Below are 9,902 nucleotides of genomic sequence, written 5' to 3'. Positions count from 1 at the left end.
ATTTTACTGTGTTTGAGGGCGGGCAAGTTGTTAGCAAGAAAGTGGGCGGACATTATGCAAATATGTTACTTCGTGACGTATAGCCGTAACAGAATAAGATTGGAATTCCTGTTGACTTGTTTAGGGATTGCGAGCCGACTTTTTTTTTTTTTTTTGATAGACAATTACTTTATTTATCATGCACTGTCGGCTTCACAACTTTGCAGATAGTTTATGTTCACATACAGCGACATGACACACTGCATGGAAGGTAATATTCGAAAAGGCTTAATAGGGGCACTTGAATGAGTTGTTGCCTAGTCAGCTCACCCTGATCACACATGACAAGCTAAAAGTGCTATATTAAGTCACTATTGTCCTGTCTTGTAAATAAAGACTCTGGATTCGAATTGTATTTACGTGCCTTTAATGGAAACCCTGCAACCACATAACTGGATACAACTCACTGACACGTCCATGTCGCTCTCACTCCCTCTAGTGGCAGTCTATAGTTACACATCAATAACCCAACATCTCCCCTTTCTAGAGAACAAAGGGTAGACTACCTTTGTCTCAACAGATCTTAGAGGATTATTCTGCCTCTTTTGCTGGAAGATCTGCTCCTATCCAACTCCTTGAACAAACAGGTAGTTTCAACATTGGTGTTTGCATCTTGAACATTCGTCCTCAAATATTTACATTAAGTGGTAGGGAACCTGTACCCACACCACACAGTTCACAGATTCAGTCTTACTGTTTTCACTATTCGCCTCCCATACTTGGTTCTAGGGGTGGATATCAAGTCTGGAATGTCTTGCTTCTCTGACACCTGAGTGATAGGGAGTGACTCAGAGGTTGCAACAGAAAGCTGATCAGGTGTTCCGCTGTTGTCCTCCATAGCTTCTGCTTGCATTTGTACCAGATGGTGACAGTTAAGTCTCACAGTGCCCTGCTGCGTGTCCACAAGGTACGACCTCGGAGCAGAGTGACTGGCAACAACTGTCCCAGACTCTTTAGCATCAGATATCCAGACTTGATCTCCTGGCTGCAGAATGCTGAGTTTTCTGGCTCTGTGACTCCTATTGAAATGCTCTGCATCTGCATCCCTCCTTTCCTTCTATTTTGAAGAAACAGCCATGGTATCAGGGAGTACCAGATTGAGCAATGATGGCAGTGTAGGCACAGTCGTTAGGAGCCTCCTACCCATTAGAAGTTGAGCCGGACTGTACCCATTCTGTAAGGGGGTAGCTCTATAAGCCAAAAGAGCAAGGTATGGATCATTAGCTTTCTTGAGAAGAGCCTTCACCGTCTTAACCGCCCATTCGGCCTCACCGTTGCTTTGGGGAAATCTTGGGCTACTAGTTACACGAACAAATCCATATGAAGCTGCAAAGGATGCAAATGAGTACCCAGAGAATTGTGGCCCATTGTCATTAACCAGTGTCTCTGGGACTCCATGACGCGCGAATGTGGACTTCATGTGAACAATGACGTCGGTAGACCTGGTAGGTGTTAACTGAGCTATCTCCACATATCTGGAGTAGTAGTCCACCACAAGCAGGTACGTCTTACACTTACATTTACATTTAATCATTTAGCAGACGCTTTTATCCAAAGCGACGTACAAATGAGAACAATAGAAGCAATCAGACCATCAAGAGTGCAGTAGTATACAAGTGCCATGACAAGTCTCAGTTAGTCCAGCACAGTAGACATAGCTAGTTTTTTTAATTTTTTTTTTTATTAAGACAGACAGACATAATAGGTAAGTGTTAGTGTTAGTATTAGTTAGTCAGGTGCTGGCGAAAAAGATGTGTCTTTAGATGATTTTTGAAAATGGCTAAAGACTCAGCTTCACGAATTGAGATCGGGAGGTCATTCCACCAGATGGGCACAGTCCAGGAAAAGGTCCGTGAGAGGGATTTGGTACCTCTTTGTGATGGCACCACAAGGCATCGTTCACTTGCAGAACGCAAGCTTCTGGTGGGTGCATAAGTTTGAACTAGTGAGTTTAGATATATTGGTGCAGTGCTAGTTGTCGTCTTGTAGGCAAACATCAGTACCTTGAATTTGATGCAAGCGGCTATTGGTAGCCAATGCAACCTGATGAAGAGAGGGGTAATGTGAGGGGTAACGTGAGCCCACGTATCTTCCTTTGTGTTCAGCAGAACAAAGACATTCATACAGGTTTGGAACTACTTGAGGGTGAGTAAACGATGACAGAATTTTCATTTTTGGGTGAACTATCCCTTTAAATATATAAAAATTACGGTTGGTTTTTCACCAAACCATATCGTATTCCCCCAGAACACTTGGAATATATGACATGTGTCACATGTCTTGATGCTGGTCACTATCACTGCCATTATATGGACAAGCGTGAGCATTTTATTTTTTATTTTTTTATTCTCCTTTAGTGGTTCCGAAAACAAAGAAGGTTATACGGCATTAGAACAACGCCAGGTTGCGTAATATGGAAGCATGCAAAATTCAGTTTGAAATGTAACATGCAAAATGGCAATGTTTTTCTGTATTTAAATTTACATTTTCCCATACATATGTGCAATATTTAGTGCAAAATGAAAATTAAAATTCCATTATGTAATTTACATTTGCCACTTCCTACACTAGTTTTAATATACAAATTAAAAACATATTTTAACGCTTTATAAGTTGCAAAATGAAAATGTATTACCCAAATTGATTAGATAGGTCTAACATGTCCAAGCAAAAACTATAGCAAAATTATCATTTAAATGCTGTTTTTTCTAAATGCATTTAGACTTCCGGGTAGGACACTTGGGATTGCATTTTCATCATAATACCGCATGATAATTGCACACAATGCAGTGAGAGTTTCCGTATGCATTCGGAGCATGCTGAGGTGCAGCAGAAGGATAGCAAAATGGTGATTTAAATGTCTTTTATTTTTCTTAAATGCATTGACACTTGCATATAAAACGTTTCAATTGCATTTTCATTAAATACTCCATGATGAATATAGTTTAAGTCAGTGTGGAAAGCGTTTGGTTAACGATGAATATTGACCTATTTTGCATCCTGTTGCCGAGCCCTGCCTCGATATAACCTAAAGACAGGTCGGGGGTTTGTTGCATTTTCAAATGCATTTCGAATGCATTTTCAAATCCACATTGACTTTATATTCATCATGGGGTATTAAATGAAAATGCAATTGATGTGTCTTATGTGTGTCAATGCATTTAAGAAAAATAAAAGACATTTAAATCACCATTTTGCTACACCTTTGGCTCAGAATGCATTCTGAAATTCTCACTGCATTTTGCTACAATTATCATGCGGTATTATGATGAAAATGCAATCCCAAGTGTCCTACCACTAAGTCTAAATGCATTTAGGAAAAACGACATTTAAATGATAATCTAATCAATTTGGGTAATACATTTTCATTTTCATTTTGCAACTTATAAAGCATTAAAATGTTTTTAATTTGCATATTAAAACTATTGTAGAAAATGGCAAATGTAAATTATATAATTGAATTTTCATTTTCATTTTGCACTGAACTTTGCACACATGTATGGGAAAATGTACATTAAAACACAGAAATACATTGCCATTTTACATGCATTGCCATTTTGCATTTCACAAATTGAATTTGAAATTATTTCAAATTGAATTTTGCTACCCATATGCTTCCATAGCGTAAATGATGGCTTAATGTTAATTTTAGGGTGTACTAAACCTTTACTGTTTACATACCAAGAATTATAAGTTGTGTTCTCTGGCAAATGTAGAGACTGCTGGACATCAGATGGAGTGGAGAATACCTGAAACAATTTTTAAAAAGACAGACAACCATCACTAACAGAACCAACACATAAAACATGTTGCAAATAAATGTGATTTGTTGAGTAATCTCTACTTACACCTGCTTGAAGGGTAAAACCATCTAATTTCTGCAAGTGTGGGAGCAGCTGTAGGACCATGGAAGACATGGAAGCAATCAGGAATACTACATTTGAAATAAGCATTAGGAACATGACTATGGATTTTCATGTGCTGGCAAAATTATAACAAATTTAAAAAGCACGATCATAGAACTGACATTTTTTAACATGGACTACAAATGTAATACTTGTGAAGCACTTACATTAGCACCGGATCTTCATCACATTGTTCAGCCTGAAACAAACAAACGAAAAAAATAAAAATAAATCAGTTGCAGGTCATGTGAATGTGTTATGTGCGTCTTAACGAGCTAACTTAGATATAATTTAGCAAGCTAGATATAACTAGGTTATGGGCTGTAACAGAATGACATGGTCAATGTTGCCATATTATATGAAATATCAAAGTTACTTGGTAAAGAGGTGAGAATCGTTTACTCGGGGTTTAAATTAGCAAAAGTTTAACGTTCCCAAAATCAAACCATTCGTGGAAACAACAAGAAATGTGAACAAAAAAATCTTACCGTATCGATTTTCAGACGAACAATAATCCATCTTCTCATGCTCCAAAGTCCATTTATCATCGTCTCAGTCACAGGTTTGATGATTCAGATGACAGATTATCTTCGCGTCTGCTCACGCAGCGTCATCCATTGTTTGCTGCGTCACAGGCAGCTAACGCTTGAAACACGAAATGAAGCTCACAAAGTTTAAAAACTACTCACAGATTCACAAACCACTGGCTTATCTTAATAAGGCCAATAATTATTCTATTCAATTAAATCCCGCTGACGAATCTAGTTTGCCTGTAGTACACTGTTCACATCACATCACATTTGAATTGAGCCCGTAAAATAAATCTGTCCCACAATGCAATGCATTTACAGTATGATACTGTATTACAAATTTAGCAGGCTGAAAACAGAAAACTGCTGTATATTTACAGACATTCTGTAAAATATACAGCATTTTACTGTTTTATAAAAATACAGTATAATACTGTTAGTAAATGCCTGTAAATTTACAGTAAAGTTTTACAGTGAACTACATCCAAAGGAACTTGCCCTGGCCCAAGCAACGGCCTCGTCGAATACCCTAGGGTAGGTAATTTTTCCTTAAAAATCTCTCTGAACATTTCTGCCGGAATGATGGTGACATCAGCCCCTGTATCAATCTTAAATTACACTCGTTTGTGACCAATGTCTATGTCTACCATCCATGGTTCGCCAGGACCTGCGATGCTGCCCAGAAATATGGGGTCACCCTCACACACTTCACGGCACGCACAGCTTTTGATGATGCACACACTCGCTTATAATGGCCTTTCCTCCCGCAGGAGTGACATTTAACATCATTTGCTGGACAATCTCGCTTTGCATGAGCTACCACACTTATGACACTGGATGCTATTCATTTTGCCGGAAAGTAATGCATGAGGCTTCAGATTAGGGTTGTTCCCTTTCTGGGGTCTAGCTACATCACGCTTTCCTTTGAACACTCTATCAACAGAGCTAGCGTCAGCAGCCACAGTCCGATGCGCTTCTAAGTGCTGCTTGCTGTCGTTTCACCTCCTCGCTTTGTCTTGCCATTGCAATTGCTTTATCCAGCGTCAGCTCATAATCCAGCTGCATCCGTTCAGAAAGTCGTCTGTCCGCCAACCCCACAATGAGTCTGTCCCTAATCAGCTCGTCATGTAATGCTGAATAATTGCAATGTTCCGCCAGAGCATACAAAGCTGTCACAAATGAATCCACAGTCTCGTTTTCCTCCTGTTTGCGCATATTGAACCGAGCACGTCCATAAATCACATTTCTCTTTCCCACGAAGTGTGCTTCAAAGCCTGCTTTTACTGCACTATACTTTGTTTTGTCCGTGTCTGCCAGCGGTAATTCCCGGAGAATATCATCAACCTCATCTCCCATGCAGTAAATGAAAGTATTCACCTGGTTTTCATCCGAGTTTTCATGTAAGTTGCTCGCCAATCGAAATCGTTCGAACCTTCGGATCCATTTCGCCCATTCCTGTGGTTTAGAAAAGTCGAAAGGCTCAGGCGGCCGTATGCTGAATGTAGCACTCGGTCCTGCTGCTCTCGGCGCAGCGACCACATTATCTCCGCCGTCCATTTCAGCTCAAGCTTTTCTTCCCCACGTATCCGGGCTTTTATGAACTAACTAAAGCTGCTAACACGTTAAACTACAGCACTTCTGACACCATGTCGTGTCTTGTAATAAAGACTCTGGATTCAAACAGTATTTACGTGCCTTTAATGGAAACCCTGCAACCACTAACTGGATACAACTCACTGACACGTCCGTGACGCTCTCACTCCCTCTAGTGGCAGTCTATCGCAGAGTCCTGCACGGGTCCTGTTTGATAAACCCGCACCCGCCCAACAAGTTAACAGAGAGAGAGAAAGCACCATTCAACGTGTAAACAATATAAAACTATTGCGGACTAAAGCTTTTATTCAAACTGTGAATAGATTAACTACAGAAAAGCGAGCAAAGAGCGCTCCCTTTAATATAATCACTAGACCTACATTTGTCAATCAATGTCAATACAGCTGTCGATTGGCTACAGTGCTCAGTGTTTGCAAATCCCGCTGTAGAAGCTGGGTCTTCAGACAGAGCGCGCGATCACAAGCAGGGGACAATTTGAAAGGATCTGCCTATCAGTGTGTACTGGATCAGAGGTGGGTAGAGTACCCAAAAACTGTACTCAAGTAAAAGTAAAAGTACTCGAAGAAATATTTACTCAAGTAAAAGTAAAAGTAATAGTCTGAATAGTTACTTGAGTAAGAGTAAAAAAGTATTGGATAAAAAAACTACTCAAGTAGTTAGTTACTAGTTACTTTGGATCATATGCTGAATGTAGTCTATTTTTATTTAGATATATAGATATTTAGATACATTTGTATACACACACACACACACACACACACACACACTGCCGTTCAAAATACTTTTTTTAAAAAAATTTTTTATGTAATTTATTTCAGTGATGCAAATCAGAATTTTTATCAGCCTGATTTATTATCAATGCTGTTCTTTTTTAGCTTTCTATTCATAAAAAAATCCTGAACAAACTGTCACAGGTTCCAAAAAATAATAAGCAGCAAAACTGTTCCCTGTTGAAAAAAACAGCATATGCTGGTATGGTATGTTTTGAAGCATGGGATGCTGGTTTGAGCTACATTACTCTGAAAACTGGAGTAACAGCTGATACAAATTCTGATTTTCATCACTGAGTTAAATTAAATTATATTTTAAAGTTTAATTATGTATTATAAATGTATATAACCTCTGACACGGAGAAGAGTGAAAACTCCTCACATGACCGTTACAGAACATTTGAACATAACGAAACAAATGCACTTCTTCCGTCTGTTCTGCAAAATGTAAACAAATGTAGCCTTTATTTCTGCAAGCGTAAATATTGTGAAAATATCCATATTAATTGTGTCTAGGCAAGGCATTCCTCCTGGAACTAACGCAGGTTTGGCGGGTGTTTATTTCATACTCTGTCACAGCTTATTTAATGAATAGTTTATACATTGTATTTAATGTATAAGGTACATGTACAACAAACTGGTAATGTCATAGTGGTATCGTGTACTGTAAGCGAATCTATACCTGTGGAACCGACAGCACACGCGGTGTTCGTCTAATAAAGATCTTCATAGCTAGCAAACCATAGCCTTTGCAGATTTGCTTTCAACTGACTGTAGATCCAAATTCAGATTCTTCAACGCTCTTGATGTTACAACTCTGAGTGAGAACCGTTTCAGACGACTCAGCGCGTGCGGCAGGGAAGTGAACGAATCATTCAAACTGATTCGCGAACTGATTCATTGGTCTGCCAACTGGTTTGATCAAGCCTTCGAACAGAATTGACTCAAAAGAATGAATCATTCGCGAACGGGCATCGCTCATTCCCCAGAAAAAAAAAGTAGATGGAGCGCTTAATAAATTGAAGGATTTTTAACTTGTATGCATTAAGATAAAGTAAGGAGAGGAGCGTCGCCCACAGTAACGAAGTAAAAGTACCGTTTTTTCACTAAAAATGTACTTGAGTAAGAGTAAAAGTACCCATTTTTAAATATACTCTAAAAGTATTAGTTACCCAAAAAAATTTACTCAAGTAAATGTAACGAAGTAAATGTAACTCGTTACTACCCACCTCTGTACTGGATTAAGTCGAAATAGTCTTGGTTATAATTGTACAGGCAACCGGCCCGTGCCTGTCACCAGTCCGACCCGCACCCGCACCGCACCCGACACGTCAATATTATTCCACCCGTTACGTCAATTTTTGCGGTTCGGTGAAGAGGGTGTGATCAGGAAATCTGGTGTTTGTAGGAGATCTGAAGGAACATCAGCATTCTACTACGATGTTGCCCTGATGATTGAGGTAATTTACCTCTTAGGTGATTTACATGTGGTCAAAGTTTACATACACCTTGCAGAATAAACTGCTTCGTCAGATCAGAAATTGCAATTTTTAAAAAATAATTCTACCCCTCTACCCTCTTACTGCTTAAATTATTAACATTTTGCAGTATATAAACTATGGACTGAAAGTCTATTGCTTTCACTCAACTGAACCATTTATAATGACTGGATATGTTTTATAACAGTTGTTCTTCTTTCTTTCCTCAAGGAATTTTTTTCTGACTTTCCTGCCTCTTTGGAACATTTCAGTTCACAGAGACTGGAGAGATGGTGTGCAGCATCATGACATTTTAAGTTTACTGCCGATGGAGAGCTTCTGGGACACTGACAAACAGCACTTCCCAGCAAGTTCATTTGGAGTTATTTTTATTATTATTATTATTATTATTAACTAATTAATTTATTTTGTCAAACTTGCATTCACTAATGCTGGAGTAAGATTTTAGAAGAAACCTTTTGGTCCTGTTTAATGTTGGTGCTAGTAAAGGTTTGAGAATTTATGGCCTGGTTTCACAGACAGGGCTTAGATTAAGACAAGATTAGGCCATAGTTCAATTAGGACATTTAAGTCATTTTCATTAACATGCCTTAGAAAAAACATTACTGGTGTGCATCTTGAGACAAAAAGTCACTGATATTTTTAAAGATCAGTCAGTGCAAGTTTCTTTCAGTTGAAACAGCTCAGAATTACATTCAGTTCAGTTCAAATGAGCTTTATTGGCATGACTTGCACAGTATGGCCAAAGCATAATTATAGAATTACATTTTAGTCTGGGGCTGGTCTTAAGCCTTGTCTGTGAAACCGGGGGTACCATTAACACAGTTTGGTAATGTTTTACAATAAGGTCTCATTTGTTGTACATGGAATGATAATTTTCTTGATTTTTTTATTAAGTGTGTGTGTTTGTGTGTTGACCAAATGACTCCACAAGGATAGTAATACCAATAAATTTTGACCTTGTGGACATTTTTAGGTCTCCAATGAGGAAACTTATACAACATACAGAATTATGTTTTCTATGATGGCGAGATTAGCTACTTTTGTATGTAAGTATATACAGTATCTCACAGAAGTGAGTACACCCCTCACATTTTTGTAAATATTTTATTACATCTTTTCATGTGACAACACTGAAGAAATGACACTTTGCTACAATGTAAAGTAGCTAGTGTACAGTTTGTATAACAGTGTAAATTTGCTGTCCCCTCAAAACAACTCAACACACAGCCATTAATGTCTAAACCGCTGGCCACAAAAGTGAGTACACCCCTAAGTGAAAATGTCCAAATTGGGCCCAAAGTGTGGCCACCATTATTTTCCAGCACTGCCTTAACCCTCTTGGGCATGGAGTTCACCAGAGCTTCACAGGTTGCCACTGGAGTCCTCTTCCACTCCTCCATGACGACATCATAGAGCTGGTGGATGTTAGAGAGCTTGCACTCCTCCACCTTCCATTTGAGGATGCCCCACAGATGCTCAATAGGGTTTAGGTCTGGAGACATGCTTGGCCAGTCCATCACCTTTACCCTCAGCTTCTTTAGC

At 38.9% G+C, this 9,902-nt stretch overlaps 1 long non-coding RNA gene across 3 annotated transcripts; it reads right to left on the bottom strand.

Moving 5' to 3' along the window:
* Positions 1–299: 299 nt before the first annotated feature.
* LOC131540631 (uncharacterized) lies at positions 300–6,222 on the bottom strand. Of its 3 annotated transcripts, XR_009271324.1 has the most exons (6): positions 5,852–6,222; positions 4,433–4,589; positions 4,112–4,143; positions 3,888–3,935; positions 3,721–3,788; positions 300–2,082 (listed from the first exon to the last, which is right to left on the bottom strand). It is a non-coding gene; the product is annotated as an uncharacterized LOC131540631 (long non-coding RNA). The 3 variants fall into 3 exon arrangements; XR_009271323.1 differs by having other exon boundaries at positions 3,888–3,973; positions 4,433–6,222; XR_009271322.1 differs by having other exon boundaries at positions 4,433–6,222.
* Between the last annotated feature and the right edge of the window lie 3,680 nt (positions 6,223–9,902).

The sequence above is a fragment of the Onychostoma macrolepis genome, chromosome 01 (assembly GCF_012432095.1).
Source record: "Onychostoma macrolepis isolate SWU-2019 chromosome 01, ASM1243209v1, whole genome shotgun sequence".
Taxonomy (NCBI): Eukaryota; Metazoa; Chordata; class Actinopteri; order Cypriniformes; family Cyprinidae; genus Onychostoma; species Onychostoma macrolepis.
This window is presented reverse-complemented; position numbering and strand designations above follow the sequence as displayed.